General features: G+C 45.2%; 1 pseudogene; it reads right to left on the bottom strand.

Annotated features, from left to right (window-relative positions):
• Window positions 1-395: 395 nt before the first annotated feature.
• On the bottom strand, window positions 396-1190 carry LOC146822879 (fascin pseudogene; annotated as a pseudogene).
• Window positions 1191-17957: the final 16767 nt, after the last annotated feature.

Here is a 17957-nt window from a genome sequence, read left to right as displayed (position 1 = left end):
AATTGTGCCACACACCTGCATAGTCTGTTTGTGCATTAGGTGACGGTCTTAAAATACAGTGGCTTTGAACATCTCCTAGGTATGAACGGACTCGACTTGTTTGAAGCCAACAGTGAGCAGCACAGCACCGTTCTAACTATAAATAGGCATTGACAAAGCCAGCAGGCTTGGCTTTCACGTGGCAATGCGTGTAAATCGAGGCATTCACTCATTAAACAAGTTTTGTTTGGTAGTAGCCAGTGCTGTATAGAACATGCGATCGCGAAAGCGATCGCTTTGTTGTATGAGAGCAAGAGAAATAAAACCAAAAATAACAACTGCAGCGCACGTGAGCATGCAGGAAGCAAGCGATGACTGGGTAATCACTCATTGTTCTGACAAAAAATATGCTAGCTTCAGGAGTCCTCAGCGGTTGTAGGATTAAGTGGAAGAATTGTATCCCCATTCACCACCTCACCTTGCCGGGTGGACACGTTTCGGTCGTTGCCCGCCTTGAGCACCACCTGTGGGTAGCTCTGCTCCAGCACGAAGAGCTCGTCCTTGCCGCTCTTGCTGGACTTGAGCGTGCCGCTGGGGCCCGAGGGCACCAGGTAGCGGCCCTCGCAGTCGCGACAGGCCACCTTGCCGGCACGGAACTCCAGCGTGTAGCCGGTGGCGCGGTCGGGGGCGTTGTGCAGGCCGCCGTCGTGCGCCAGCAGGCGGTGGTTGGCCGTCTGCACGCTGTAGCGCTGCTCCTGGAAGAGCAGGGTGATGAGCGCGTCCACGCCCCAGGGCACGGCGCGCGCGGTGCTCAGGTGTGCGTAGCGCTTGCGGCTCAGGCTGTAGAGGTTGACCTGCGGGTGCATGGCCAGGTGCATGCTCCAGCGCTCGGCCATGGTCTGTGCGAAGCAGCTGATGCGGTCATCGCTGCCACCCAGGTAGCTCCTCGGACTGCAGCGACCAGCGGCTGTCGTCGTGCGCCACGATGGCGAAGCGGCACTCGGGGGCCGGCTCCTCGGCGGCCAGGTAGCGGCCCAGGTGGCTGCGCAGGAAGACGGACGTCGAGTCCTCGAGCCCCTGCTCCAGATCTGCTTCTTCTTCATGCTGGTGGCCGAAGCGTTGATCTTGAAGCCGAAGGTCTCCGCCGTCAGGTACTTGTTGCCGCAGTTGATGAGACCGAACTGGATCTGCACCGAGTCGTTGGTGGTCATGGTGAGGGGGCTGCTGGGTGCGCTGCTGCTGCAAAATGGGGGAGCGAGGTGTGTGTGAATGTTAGGATGTACGTGCACCCTCGTGGATGTCCTGTTTCTATTGTGTGCACCCTCTCCACCGAGCAAACCCCTTCTGCTGCTGCCTGCAGAGGAACCAGCAGCCCCGCTCTGCACCCTGACAATGCCTGCTTAACACAAGAATTGGCAAGGCCAATAGGTCTCGCCTTTGAGACTATTGGCTCATCCATTGCATTTGAATCATGCTCTATAGCCTGGGCATTGCAGACTTTGCCAATGATAGGTCTGGCAAAGTCTGCAATGCCCAGGCCATAGAGCACGATTCAAAGGCAATGGATGAGCCAATAGTCTCAAAGGCGAGACCTATTGGCTTTGCCAATGCTTTTTGTACAGGGGGGGCGGCGGCGGAGGCGAGGTGTGTGCGTGCACGCGCGTTAGGCAGCAGCGGATGCGGTGAGGGGGTCGGCAGCGGCGGGGTGTGTGTGCGCGCGCGCGTGTGTCTGTGCGTCTGCGCAAGCGCGTCCACAGACCCCGACCCCAATTGCTGAGCGTGCCCCGGTCTGTCTCCCTTGAGACGCATCTCGGCGACAATAGGTCTCGAGAGCGAGACTTAAAAACTGCTGTTCAAAGAAACTTACAATGTTCCATAGTAAGTAATAGACTGTTGTAGATAAAGTAATATGGCATAATTCTTCCCTCGAAGGTCAGTTGCGTTTTTGCAAGTAAAGCCTTCAAGAAGCACAAAAGATTGATAATGAAGGTAACAAAAGGTTATTTCACCATCAGAATACATACAGTACTCGAGAAATCCATAAAAACTTTAAATCGATCCCAAGCTTTTTCTTAAAACAATTTATAACATTTATAAAGATACTTGAACTAAATGAGTTCATCTAGGGACCAATGATGAGACCTATTCTCTGCAACATTGTGTTTCCTTCCACCTGAACCGCACAAACTTGCATTTCTTGTAATTAAATATAAAGCTTCAGGATGGACTATGACCTGTTGGTACTTTTAAGTACCTTTGCCGCCACTGTGCATTAACATTACTCCAGAAATTAATAACCTCTACTCAAGTAGGGGCTTATGGCCAGATGTAGGTAAAATCAGTTTTGCGAGTCCTTAATAGCGATTTTAAGCAAATCGCTATTAAGGACTCGCAAAATGGAATATATGTAGGAATTGCAATAATTATTGCGATTCCTTAATATTCCTTAATTGCAAATTGCAAATTGTGATTCGCAATCAAGGAATACCTTCCCATTCATTCCTAGAGGCCCATAGGAATGAATGGGAATTGAGCACGTAATTTGCGAGTACCCAATAGGTACTCGAAAACTGCGTGCTCAATTTCAAGGGTGCAAGGGCTCCTAAAGGACACCCTGTTGCACCCCTGAAATGTGCATGTGTGCACATGTGACACACATACATGCCCTAAGGGCATGTATGTGTGCCACATGGCACTTTGAAAAAAGCAAAAAAGTGCTTTTTAAAGGAAATCGCAAATTAGCACCAACTTGAAGTTGATGGTGATTTGCGATTCCTTAAGGTAATATCGCAATTTGCGATACCTACTAGCATAGCATTTAGGGAATCGCAAATTGCGATTCCCTAAATGCTTGCGAGTAGGTATTTGCCTTCCTACATTGCACGAAGCTGAATTGTGATTGCAAACGCTGTAATTCAGAGAATTTCAGTGTTTGCAATCGCAATTTGACTTGCTACATCTGGCCCTAAGTTTCTTAAATCTTTATGGTAGCACTGTTGACGCTATTATTACATGCGGTTGCCTGTGCTTGTATTTTTGGGACTTTATAAAGGTTTTCGGCCTGCTGCCTTATGTCTCTATGTGTTGAAGGACGTTCTCAATGACTAGCAATATTTTTGGTACATACATGTTTGTGTACACTATACCGAATATACTACCCAAGGGAAAGTGCAAAGATCTGACCAACACTACAGGCCAGATTTATGATGGTTTAGCGTCACACTTGCATCACGCAAGGGGGCGCAAGAGCTACACAAAATGTAGGTGAGGTTTATCAAGCCATTCAAGGCCATCTTGCTTGGCCCTACATGGCTTGATAAATCTGGAGTAACGCAAGGCAGCTCAAATCCCTGCTTTGCGTTACTTTGCCCCAGGGAGGCGGTCCATCAGTGGAGTGTGGGTGTTCCCACGCATCCACCCATGGATTTTGCCACATTCACTGATTTACCATTAGTGTTATACCTGGGAATGCGTCAATATGCTATGCCTCCCAGGTGAGGCATAATGAGGCATTCTGCAGCAAACATAGAAAGAGGAAAATATCTCTCAGGATTTTTATTCTGCAGGTAGGTATCCCTTTCTGCACAAAAACAATCTGGGCTACAAGTCAGGAACACTTGCATCATAACACAAGGTTGCCTGCATTGGAGATAGACAACCAAAAGTGCGCCAGCTCTAGGAAAGGACAGGAATGTGATGTATAATGGTAAATACAGCGCATTCCTGCCCTTTTCCTTTCACGCAGTGCAGCGAGGTGTCTTGCTGGGTTGCACTGCAGGAACCCCTGGCTTCAGAGAAGTGCATGTCTGAAGCTGGAACACCTTGTTACACAGCTCACTTACATTGATCTTTCGGTAATCCTTTAGCCATCCACAAATCCAATATTTTTATACAAGCTCAATGGGGAGTTTTCAAGTCACTACAAAGCACACTATGCACAACTCTCATGTGTGATATTTCTGTGGAATCTGAGAGGTAAATATATAGGCCTGCAATCAGCTACTATCATACTTAGATGGCATATGTCATAAGGAATGTTTATTTAACAAAAACAGTGTCACATTAATTCCCTTTTACTTGAAAGATCCTACATGAATCTACTGCATTTCAAACGTAACTATGAACACGTTACTTAAACAAGATGGCGGCAGTCCACTAGTTGTGTGCGGGTCATGTCAGCAGTGTAGTTTCAGTTGAAAAGGAGGGTTCAATCCTTGAAACTCACTAAAAGAGATGCACCCTGGTGGTTAATCAAATAAGGCAAGAAAAGGAGGTACTGTAGTACATGTTGGTGTTGTGCACCTGCACTTTTCCTTGTGGCAATGGAGGGCATGTTGTATTTTGAGGCCTGATCCGGAACCTCATTGTCTCATAAGCTTTCCCTTGGTGGAAGACGCCAAGAATTGTTCTTACCTAATTAATCTCACTGTTTTCTCACTGCAAGTCTGCTGTAGCAAAACAAGACCCCAGAGTATGTCAGGACAGAGAGGGGCCCACAAAAGTGAAAAAAGACAGGGTCCTGTGCATTCCCTACAGGCCAAGCACAGGCTTCAGCTGCACCCTCCAACTACTTTAGTAACAGCAGACATTTCATGATGTAAAAGACAGAGTCAGCACATCCCATGGAATCTATTCAGAGCAATGGACACAACGCTAACAAGATAAAAAGACCAACAAGGTGAGCAACGGACACTTATTTTTTACACGCATATGGTAAGCAAAACTCAAATAAGATGCCTGATTCCGGGAAAGGAACTATTGCCCAATAACACACACAGGAACCATTTTTCTTTCAAGCTCCATTTTTTTCTGACCTGATTTTTGCTTGCCCTAGGACTCTAAGCATTTTGCCAAAATTCTAAAATTCAACGTCTCTGGCTCTACTTATTGAATGTATGTCATTTTGATCTTATTTTATTTATTAAAATATACTCTATTTTTCTAAATCTGTTGTGGTCTACTTTGTGTTGTGCTTTCACTGTTTTACTGCTTGAAGGGTTGCATAAATACTTTATACATTGCCTCTAAGTTATGTCTGACTGCTGTGTACTAGGCTACCAAGGAGGTGAGCACAGGTTAATTTGAGGCTTGCTTGTGCCTTACCCTAATAAGGATTGTGGTTGCTGCTTGACCAGGGGTTACACCCCAGTCAACCAACAACCCAGTGTTAGCGCCGAGATTTCTAACAGAGGTCCACCCTCCGGGTCAAACTATCTCCTTGAAGCTAAATGGAGTGAAGGGCAGCCTCCCATTAATTAAAACAAGACAGTTCTGGCAGAAAATGGCAGTCAGTCACAAGGATGTACAAATGTAGCAGACGGGTAAATGTACAGATCCTAAGGAAGATTTGTCTCCCTGTCTGAAACCTTTGACTTGGGGTTTAACGCACACTCTGAGTCTGAACCCGAAGTCATTGTTTCCACATTTGTGCCCACAGACTCAGTATTGCCATAGGGAGGTCTCATAGAGAAATTGTCAGCAGGAAAAGAAGGGCTGAAGGAAGGCACCCATGAAAGTGATGGAGATAGTAACATCAGCGAGAGTAGTGAGGAGGTTCTTTTTGGGAAAACCCAGCCGATGATTCAACTCCATGCACTGATAGAGCAAATCTTAAAGGATCAGGCTCTAGGAAAGGCCTACTCCAAGAGCAGTCTAACCCTTGCTCCAGAAAGGTCCTGGGAGCCCTGTCTCACAGCAATTTATGACCTGCTTGGCACCCACTGCGAGGAGTATAAGAAGGACACTGCAGTGCTACGAATATAAAAAATTTAAAAATCCAAGCTATGGTGCAGAAACTGTCCAATCAAATTACTACCCTGGGCACATGAGTGACTGAGGTAGAGCTTGCACCTGTCAATTGGAAAGCGTCTCTCAACTATATAGGTACAATTGACAAACTAGTAAAAAGAAGTCTCATGACATAGTGGATAAGCTGAGGACACTGAGAATCGAATATGATAAACAACGTGCGAGTACCAGACACTGAAGAGGGGGCAGAGGGGGATGATCTACACAGATTTATAGTGCGGCTATTTCAGTATGCCTTCCCACACTTGCAAGAATGAAATATTGACTATCAGATACAGTGGGCACATTATTTTCCTCTCAAGAAACCCACAAGAAAGCAAAAATCTCATACTCCAGGGCAATGCTCATTCATGTGGGAAGCATTATCTTGCAGCACTGATTATATCAAACTGCCCGGTTTAAAGTTCCAGCCAAGGATGGTGTACACATGTTTTTTATGCATTCAGATTTCAATTGCTATAACGTTGCTCAACATTGGCAGTTCTGACAAATAATACTGAGAGTCCAGTCACTTGGCACTCAAGTATATCTTGAAGAGCCAGCTTGCCTTAAAAACATCTATAAATCTAATACTTATGTGTGCCCCTCCGAGGAATGGACTAATGCCTTATTCGAGTCATTCACCAAGAAATGCAAAGGAGGGCTATCTGACAATGATTACTGGTAAAGACACTGTTCTCTTCATATTATCCTAGAGTTACAACTGCGTAATCAGAATGTGCCCGACGTGAGCTCTGGGCATACTACATGAAATGGTTAATATTGCATGATTTGGCTCACATACAGCATAAAATTGTGAGGGCTAGCTGGTTTGTTGGCTAACCACGAGTAAACCCAATTTAAATTTGTTTATGTTAATTTACCCTTTCCTCCAAAATACCGTCTATGCTATTAGATGTTTCCAATACATGAAGGCTGACTGGGTTCCATACTATATCAATTTTCTTCTTCATTTCTTTTGCTCAATTTAACAATTGTTTCTTGAATTGTTTTGGGTACTGCATCTCTCTATCCCCAAGAACATCTTGAATAGTGGCCAATATTATGACATACAGTGATAGTGTTACAGGACACTGCCTCTGATCCTACATCAGAGATAGCATCTTGGCAGGAAACTGGCACAGTATTCTGCCTCTTTGAAAGATAGGTTGGGGAGGGGAGGAGGCAGCTCAGGTGGGTAGGGTGGTCAGGGTAGTTGGAGTAGCATGGTTGCATGAACAAAACAAAAAAAGCAGATAGATCTACATCACAGGTGTCAAGACACATAATAACAAATGAAACATGGCACAGATAGGTCAAAATAAACAAACTCTGTAGAAGGGTGTAAGGCTCATCACATTGAATGTTAACGGGCTCCGATCTACTGCTAAGCATTGCACTGTCAGGGAGGAGCTCACTGGTCTCACATCAAAGACATTGTGCTTACAAGAGACACACCTACTTGAGCAAGAAAGTGTAATTCTGAGTCAGTTGGACCTTAAAGTTTTGGCGACGACAAATTAGCACACACCAGCATGTGAGATCACTTTGCTAGCTAAAAACGTTCCTGGGAATTGCATAGGTTTGAAAAACATCCATCTGGTTGCTGGATGATGATTGCAGAAATGTCTAGATACTCTATAACAGTTTAAGCTGACAACATGCTGAATATTGACATCCCAGTGACATTTTAGTAGCTATTACTCAAATGACTTCACTGGTCAGCACCACGCATTTTATTCGTAGATATTAATCTCACTCTTGAACCTACTTCATATTCAACCAGTGCTAATACTCACCAACTTATACAGCATTCTGGGTCTACTGCATTCCATATGATGAGCTCTTTAGGTATTGTTGAAGCCTGGAGAGCACATTGTACTACACAGCCAGGGTTTACTTTTCATTCCGCTCCTCGTAAAACAGGTTTCAAAATTAGATGTGTTCTTTGTATCCAAAAATGTAATCATTTACATGAGCATTGGGATCTACCCACACATAATGTAATGAAATATTAGTCAACTTATGTTGGACATTTCAACACTAATGCCTCACAATGGACTTTTGATAGGAATCTCTTTAATGATATGGCTCATCAGGTCTCCATGTCAAAAGCAGTACAAGAATTCATTGCTGACAATATGAATACTGTACCTCCTCAATTGATCTGGAACTGAACGCATTTATTAGGTGTGAGACCCATATCTATCAGGACAAGGACATGAAAAGCAAGACAAATGAACTGAGAACATTTCTGGAAACTGAATATGCCCTCTCCCTTGCAAATCAAATGGATTCTGTCATCTCAGAAAACAATAAAAACATCTATTAAAATGCATATAAAACACAATGTGGGATAAGGTGGTTTGTAAAACCCAATACAATCTAGTAAAGCACTTATAGAACAATGGAAATATGTGAACAATCTTTGCCCTGAGAATAAAACTAAAACTACATACTAGGACATTTGTTGAGTTACACCCATGCAATGTTTAGATTAGAAACATCCATTATCAATTAGGAGGTAGAAAAAGCAATTAAAGATCTCACCTCGACTGAAGCTATTCTATTCCTATTGAATTCATCTTTGCATACTCTCCCCACTTTTATTAACTATTTTAAAACTTTTTATAATAACTGCAAAATGTGTTTCTCCTGTAGAGAAACCTATATTTCTGCTTTAAAAAAAATAAAAACAGGAGGATCTTGTCAACTCTAGCTCATATCATTAATCACATCAGGTTCAAGGATTTGCACCAAAATTCTTGCTAATCGGATATCTACCTAGATTGCATAATGAGTAATCCCATTCAACATGGATGTGTATCTTAGAGGGTCTCTACAATTTATGCAAATTTAGCTGTCTCCTTATTTAATGTAACAGCAGTTCAAGTGAGTGCAGCTGGGATGATTCTGTTGAATTCTGAGAAGACATTTAACAAGGTCTCCTGGCTCTCCCTAAGGCGTGTGCTAAGTCACAAACCTTTCCAATATTGAGAGGTGCAAACCAAGGCGGCCCACCTCAACTCAATTGTTCATCTTGCATTTACAGCTATATGTACTACATTTAAATAAGTGCCCTCAGATTCCTCTTCTGATCTTGAATGGAACCTATCATAAAAGTCTGGCCTATGCTGATGACGTAGCGGTATTTACATTGGATCCTAAAATTGCAGTTCCAGCTATGAGAAATTAAGCTAAAAGAGTTGGCAGAATATCAGGGAACTTGCAAAATATTAATAAAACTCAAATTCTTTATAAAAGCCAATCATCCAATTTAGATAATCGATTTTTTCATCTGATATGTGCCTAGGAGTTAATTTTTCTACTAATAACAGGGTAACATATCTCCATACTTGTAAAACTCTGATTGACCTTGTAAACTCCAGTCTACATAAATGGAATAAGTTACCTATAGGCATTTAGGGGAGATGTAATGTCATAAAATACCCTATTACTTACTGGCAGTTTTCATTACTCCTGGTCCCGTTTTGCTTGTCCCATTCCCTACATATGAAGATTACCATTTGCCCACAGAAAAAAGAATAGAGGAATGCTCTGACCCCTACCCCATGGGGTTGAGGGGAAGCAAGGAAAGACACAACAGGCCCAGCCCCAAACAGAAAACGAAGGGCGACAGGGCAAACAACAGGAACAACCCCAACATCACCGGGGAGACCCACAGCAGTCCAGCCCAAAAAAAGAGGACAGGGCCAAGGCACATACCCACAGGAACAATCAAGGGAAGGGCCACACAGACCAAACCAGGAAGGGAGGAAGCACCGACCAAGAGCTACTCCCATCAGCCTCACAGACCTAGCCACCAGAGAGCCCAGAGGACCCCGCCACTGAAAACCCCCAGAGGAAGACCAGGCTCCAGCAACAACCACCAGCGCCGACACAGGACGACTGCCAAAGGACCTATACTGTGCGAAGGAGACTGAACCGGGGCACAGGGACAGGCCAACAGGCCAAGACCGAGGCAACCACAAAGAACACAGGGGACACCTTTACACAACTCCCGGAACCCCAAACAACAAGGCACTGCAGCGGCCAGAAGGAGTCAGGCCCAATGAGCACCACACCACTAGCCGCCTGAAGACCAACCAGAAGGACCAGGCAGCCAGAAACACAGACCCCACCTGGACAGGAAATAGCAGGAGGAGAAGCAGAGGTCAGACAAACACAACCCCCCATCAAGAATGAGGCCAAAAACAGGACCCTGCACAAGGAAAACCAAGGGGTGGACACCACCAGACCCCGAACCAGAAGAGGCCAAGAGCGGGGCGAGGCAAACCCCCAAGGCCACCGAGACCAGGGGAACCCAAAGACCAAACAGGTCTCACAGGGAAGACCCCGTCCCAAACAACACCCACCAAGGACGACTCCCCAACCACAATCCCAGGGGGTCAAAGGAAGGCAGAAAAAATAGGGCCGGAGAAGGCTAAGCCATCTGGCCCTGAAGAGGAACCAGACACCCAACAACACCAACAGTGAACAGCCACTGCATACCCTAGAACCAATAGTCAAGGCAAGTGCCATGGTACACTGAGGCACCCAGGAAACCCCCAATCGAAACACCAGCCAACCAACCAGCCAGGAGTGCCAAGGACAACACCAAAGAACCACCTTGAGGGAATCCCAACCCCAGCCGTAAAAGGGCCAAGACAAAACCCCCCGGCAGGCCCAGAGCAAACAGAGACACAGACAGCCACCAGCCCCAGAGCCCCAGGGCAAAAACAGCAGGAAGCAAGTACTATGCCAGGACCACAAGAACAGAAGAAACAAACAGGGCGGCCCACAGCCCAATCCCCCGACATCCCCACAGGCACCTGAGAAGCCAGCCGACTGAACCACAGACCCACCAGCAAAGACAGGAGGTCACCAACACGGCGCCCCAAAAGCCCCAGAAAGAGCTGCACTGGGCCAAACAGCCACAACCCCAAGCCCTCCAACCACAATGGCATCAAGGCCCCAACGGCCTGAGCCGGACATCTCCCGGAGGCAAGCCCCCACCAAAACCATGAAGCCCTCAACCAGAAGACAAGGGCAGAGAACGCACGCCAATCTAACCAGCACAGGCCAACAAGGGTCCTAAAAAAGGAACAGTGAGACCACAACAAACAGGGGCAGAGCTAAAGCCCCACAACAAGACCTGAAAGAACTGTGGCAACACCACAACCCAAGGAAGATCGAGCCTAGAGGCCACACAGCCGCACAACCCACATAGGGAGTAGAGGCTGGAAGAGAGACACGTCAGAAACTGGGCCCTTGCAGACACAGCAACAGAATGACAACCAAAAAAGCAGGAAGAGCAGAGCCCGAGACACCAGAGGCACACAACCCACCCGAGCCACAACACCCTGTGGGGAGAAACCCAGCAGAAAGGCAGCCAGGAACCCCAATGGACCAAGCCCAAACGACAAGACCAAGCCCCAGGTGGAAATGTGTCAGGACCACACCACCACCACTGGGACCCGGTCTACTCTACAGAGGCATCAGCGACACAGCAGGCAAAGACCCCGCCACCGAAAACAGAGTCTGTGCAATGGAAGCCAGGGAATCCATGTTGCACCATATACAACAGTCTTGGACGCAAAGCAGCCCACAGCAGAAAGAAGGGCGAAGAAAGATCACCACTCAGGACACAACCAAGAGTCACAGATTCCTGACATCACCGCCACCACAAAACCGGCCCCACCAGCCAGCCGAAGTAGGTCCCAAAGCCAGATCACCGGGGTAAAGCCAAAACCATCCCAACGGCAACCAGGCACACCAGGGGCACCTCAATCACAGCCCCTGAGCCGCCCGCCAGCCAAGGGCAGCCACAATGCAAAGCCAGAGAAGAGGCACAGCCCAGCTAAGGGAAACATAGAGGGCCCACAAGCATGAGCGAAAGCCATGAAAAGCAGCGAAATAAGCAGGGGAAAACCGCAACCCGGTACGCACCCGGAGGGTAGCAGACTCCTGACACCACTGCCTGCCACACCAACGCTCCCACCATCCATCCCAGGTGTGCCCCACCAGCCACAGTGCCTGGGCAGCAGGCAAACCACCACACCAGCTGCCAGACACCCCAGGGACACCACTAGCACAGCCTCCGAGCTGCCAGCCACCCAAGGGTAGCTGCCACACCAGGCCAGAGCAGAGGCCCAGATACATTAAAGTGAATAGGCCCAAAAACACGTGATAAAAATTGCCATAAATGTATTATTTGTGGTCCGACCAAAAGTTCTGGAAAGAAATGAATAATAGGAAGAAACCGCTACACGGTCCACACCCTCGAGGCCAGCACGCCCACCATCCACAGCACCTGGGCAGCGGGCAATTCAGGACCACACTGGCCGCCAGTCACTCCAGGGGAATCATCAGCACAGCCCTGAGCTGCCATCCAGCCTTCTCAACACGTCTTCCACCCGGCGCAGCCACCAGGAAGACATGCCCTCTGCAACCTGGGACCATAGGTACAGTTAGACTAAACGTCTAAGTTTGGACCAAAGGTCTAACTTTACTACTCTTCGGCATTCACCTTTTTGGTATTCACAAAGGGACTTACAAGTAGTATCTTTAAGATGGCAGAGGTTCTGCACTTGGGACGGAACCTCCACAGTTGAGGCGGAACCTCCACAGTCGGGCCTGAGAAAGTATAATTACACATACCTGCAGACAGTTTATGCCACATACAACCCATGCATGCAAACCAAAGAAAAGCAGCCCACATCCAAGGCTGTTTTGCCACACACATGTCACCTGCCTGCTCTGTGCCTTGCCATCTGCCAAGTGTCAGCATGCTAAATGTTAAGAGGGAGAACAACTTCATCAAGGAGGAGACCCAGATGATAGTTACATTTGTAGTGGGGAAATACAAAATAATACATTGTCTGTCTCCATACCTCAGCAGTGCAACACAGAAGGCTGCCATATGGAAGCAGTTGGCTAATGCAGTTAGTGAAATGAGGGAGGATGTCCAGACCATCACTGACATAAAAAAAAGTATCAGGATGAGCAAAGGTGGGTGAAGGAGAAGTACAGCAGCATAGAGGTGGCCAGATCACTCCCTGGTGGACAAACTGCACCGGTCTCCCTCTCACACTATTTAGGAAGGAAGTCCTCTCCACCATGAAACTCCACCTGTTGCATGGGCTGCCTGTGAATGACAACCATAATGTGATGCCAAATAATATGTGATGATTTAAACAATGACTTAGGGCCTGAATACGAGTTTGGGGGACAGGGCTACTCCATCACAAACGTGACAGATATCCCTTCTGCCGTATTATGATTTCATTATTTACTATGAAATTTGTAATATGGTGGGCAGGATGTCTGTCACGTTTCTGTGCATCCCATTCGCCAAACTCGTAATCAGGCCAATAATTTGATAAATGTGTACTCTAAACTTCAAATTTTACTATGGAAGTTAGTTCAAGTTTGTGGAAATATTCATGGTGATTTAGACTGTCATGTGTCTCATTTTGTCTATCGCAATATAAATCCCAGAATACTATGTACTGGAAATGCTTACTTCCAATTTCTTGCCACAAACAGTGGATCATCTCTGCTGGTGATTTCAATTTACTCTGGTATATGGCACATGGAAATGTGCATGACTTAATAACTATCACAGTTGTCTTGTAAATGCAATTGAGTAAATATGTGTAAAGGTGTACATAATCATCATTTGTTGGTATTGTCTTTTGACTTCTATATTTAATGTCCACAAACAGCCAGAGTAGGTCCACCCACTGGAGCAGAGGTTATTGCACTTGTGTCATAAGGTGGATCAACCAACATCACCGGCACAAACTGGTACGTAAATAAATCGAGAAGTGGGTCCCATGTACTTCATTGTGATCAGACAACCAATACATATGTTACATAGAATCCATCAATAGTCTCACATATGTGAACTGAACTAGGATATGTTGTTCATAACATGTGTCAACTATAATGTACATTAAATTACAGTCATATTTTAGGCCCTGTGACGTTGGACAGGAAAACACCTAAAACAACAATGTCTGCTCCATGTATGGGTGTGCACCACACACTGTGCGGATGGTTGACCCTGGTAAGTACACTTTCAAATAACTTTATTGAAGGCACATAGTCTTTTATATCGGATGATATGTTAGTAGTATGTGGTGGGTGTCTAATATCCCTATTGCCATTTATCTCCATATGCTCAGATATGGTTCATAAGAGTATACTACTTACTAACATGTTGGCTAATAAAATGATGACTACATTTAAATTGAAAATATAAACTATGAACTAAATGTAATATATTGTCTCATTTAAAGAGGAGTAGCCCCAACTGTGTTGAAAGTGTATACCAATGACATACACATGTAAAATGATTCAGCTCATGCTTTGTATTGAAATATGGATATGTATGGTTCATTACACCTGCTGTCAGTAGTATCTCAGTTATCCAAAGTACTTCATCCAGGGATTTGAGAGACATTCTGGCTATAGCAGTCAGACTTACTACCATTGGTCTGTCAGGTAAGTGTGACAGATAGTGTTGCAAACTATCAATCCCCAAATATTTCACAATAACTAAATCCTTGTGAAAGGAAATTAGCAGACATTGCCACTTTTTTAATTCATCTGATGTTGGTGTATGATATGTTCCCAACATAATCAGTGATATCTGTGTTTATTGTTCATGTTTACTTAAAATTCATGCTGAACATTAATTAAGGATTTTTTTTACTTCTGAAGCTGCTGGGTCTAGGATCATGTCTTCTACCACACAATCAAGGAGCCAGGTTCAGTAGCTGGCATCACTGGGGATCTCAATACCACACAGAGATGTGGCTGGAGTTGCTGAGTTTTATTTTGGATTGCACATCTGCATTGAACACCTCAATGCTTCAGTGTGAGCTTTCACATATAGGTTTACACAAACCAGGCCAAATGTAAAACATCAGAAAGATGCAAAGAATATTTGTCCCAACACTTGTGTTGTACCACATGATATACTATGGAAAATTGTTCGCCTGTTGCAACCTATGTCTTTCAGGTCCTCAGGACAGTGAGTCACTTGATGAAGCTGAACCATCCACCAGTAGAGAGCACAGTGCATTCCCAGGAGAAAACCTGATCGTCCTCCAAGCAGCAATGTCAGTGGCATGCACTGCTCAACAAGACGAGGATGAGAAGACAGATGAGCAGGTGCTGGTTGCGGAGGAGGACCTGGATGACGAGGAGTGCATTGTTGGCCCACTACCCATAAAACCAAAGCCTACATCAAGTGCAGCTAACATTGTACCTCCCACTTCTCCCCCTGATTATTACCCATTCCCAGTAGTTAGCCAATCAGCCACAGCATTCACCTATCCCAACACAATCATTATGTCCTTACAGCCCTCGCGTCCAAGGTGTTGCTTCTTCTGCACACACCTCCCATGACACTGCATTCCAAGCCTTCTCTCAATCATCTGAAAGACCTAATACCCGTGGTGAGGAGAAGGTATCCCCTAATGAAATTCCTATTGTAATTAACAGTATATTATTTGTTGCATTTTGATTATTATTTTTCAAAACATGTTGAGTGAGTGGACCAATATATCTGCAACAATGCCTGTCACCACTATGTCACAGAAGTTTATAAGGGCCATTTTCCAAAGTACAGTGTGCCACACAGCAAGCCATGTATAAACCATGGGGAAGGCGTGATTGTAGTATGATTAACTTAGAATTCTAATGTTGACACCTAACTGTTGGTTTATCTGTTTCACATATATATGTAGGTGTCCATCTTGTACACAATGCCAGTCCTCGCTAACTCTATGCATAGATATGAGTCATTGTGACTCTTGGTGCTGACAAAGTTGTCAGTTGTCTACTGTCCGGGGAATTCTCACACATGCAGTGACAATAACTCCCCTAAAATAACGGAGTCTTTGAGACTTTGTACCCACTAATCACTAAGATGTATAAAAAATATGTTGCATAGCTTATCTTTTGACTCAACAACAGCTTTTGTTTAAATACATTATGTACGGCTTACACAGTAGTTTCAGATGGAATTCATAGACTGAGTTTTAAATGCCCAACAGTTACCAGTGAAAACAGACTGTAAAACTACATAAAGGCCATAACACAACTGGTTGTTCAAAAGAAGAAAGTGAGAACCAGTTGGCCACGCACATGTATAACCTGCCTTCTGTTTTTTGACAATGACCTGGTTTCCCGGATTCAGACCTAGGTGAAAGTTCAGATGTATGTGTAAGCCATGACGTATCGGAATTTTGTGAAAGATACAACAGGGTATTATTATCTTGCACAGAACGTCAGGAGAATACAGCAACACCCCCGGTACAGTTAAGACATCTGAATTGCAACTATAGGAGACCAAAAGTGTTCTCTATTATGGCTCATGTACATATGTGGGCCTTGTTATACCTATGCTGAGTTACAATGTTCGAACATCTATATGGTGTGAGGAGATGAGGGAAGAGTGCATATGCAGCATCGTCTAAGGAGAAAAATGAGGAAATATTTGTACAAGTCCCTCTTGCCTCTGTAGAGTTTATAATGTATGAAATGGTACATGCAGTGTCTGTTAGGGTCATGTATGTGTCACAAGAATGTTAAATATATAATGGTTGTGGATATTAAAACAACATTTCTACATAACAGACTTGTCTGGTGCTTGAGTGCTTGCCCAGAAGCCAGATGTTGCCAAAATCTCCCGATGCCAGCCGCCAGTCAAGAGGTGAACTGTGGAATATGGAGCTGTCATGTGTACTGCCTGGGAACACTGCATGCACATCAGCAAAGCAGCCACTGGCATCACACACACACTGCAAATTGATGGAGTGCCAGTGGTGTCTGTTGCAAAAGATGTGTGCATCTTGGCGAGGTGGCTGAAGTTCTGCATGAGTGCAATCAATTGCACCTACCAGATTTCGGAAGTGGGATTAGAGGAAGAAATACCAAGCAACCCTTTGCCTTCCTGCCTGTGTATGTGACATTTTTAATAAGAGATTCACTCTCCTATGTATACATCTCCAAACCTGATGCAAGCATCGCAATTGGCTTCCCTGAGAAATACCCATGATGTCACTCGACACCTTATGGAAAGACCTAGTAGCAAAGAAATGGAGAGCTGCTAAGATCTTGAAATAGGCTGGGACAGCGTGGTAGCAGCATGTTTCAGGGTTAAAATTCAGCTCCCACTCAGAAACCATGTCCAAGATGGCATCAGGGGGAAAACGGAACCTGAGGTAACATCTTAGCTAGACATCCCAAAGCGGTTATTCCTTTGTCTAAAGATCCTCTATGCTCTCCTCGATCTCATGATGTGTGTATCTAGGCATATATGTTGGGGCATACAGCAATGGATGTCCTCTTCTTTCACTGTGTTGTGTTCTGCCCAGATAGCAGAATCTCCAACCAAGTGCGCGATCTCAACACTCGGGCGGAGATTCCGCCCTGAGTACAGAACATCTGCCCCAAGTGCAGAATCTTCGCAGTCATAAATATGCTACTTGTAAGACCCTTTGTGGATTACGAAAAGTAGTAAAGTTAGACTTCTAGTCTAAACTTACACTTTTGGTCTAACTTTACCTTTGTGAATCGGGCCTGCAGTCATTTGTGAGAAATAGGCAATATAGAGGCAGGATATGAAGTGTGTTGTTCCTCATTGAGGTGATGAGGCAGTTATGTCAATGGAGTAGAGCAGTGGCGGCTGGTGACATTTGAAAGGGGTGAGGCGGGAAGTTATCGTGGTACTGAGGCGAGCGAAAAACCTACCGGGGTAGGCTGCAATAGATCAGCTATTTTCTTCATAACAACCGAAATGAGAAAATGAAAGGCTGTTAAGTACTTTCCCGTTGTGTTTCGACTGCTGAGCTTCATGCGTGATTTGGTGAATGGCTTTGAAAAATTCTGCTACAGGTTATGGCAAACTGCAGTTTCTTGTTTTAATGACAGATAAGCAGCCCACTTCACATACACACACACGCACATCATTCTTGCCGTGGTTTGTACTGGTCAGACAACCACTTGTTCTTGTCCTTGCATGATACATGCAACAATTACGACCCTCTCAAAGGAAAAATCCTAGAGCGGGCCTGTATATGAAGCATGTACAGCCTGCCTGTTTACAATGCTAGCGTTATTTTAAATAATGCTCCTTAAAATCATTTTGAAGCAAAAAGATTTGTTTTCTCTTCCTT

Source organism: Triturus cristatus, chromosome 5_2 (assembly GCF_964204655.1).
Source record: "Triturus cristatus chromosome 5_2, aTriCri1.1, whole genome shotgun sequence".
NCBI lineage: Eukaryota > Metazoa > Chordata > Amphibia > Caudata > Salamandridae > Triturus > Triturus cristatus.
The sequence above is the reverse complement of the archived record's forward strand: the minus strand, read 5'-3'. Positions and strand labels throughout refer to the sequence as shown.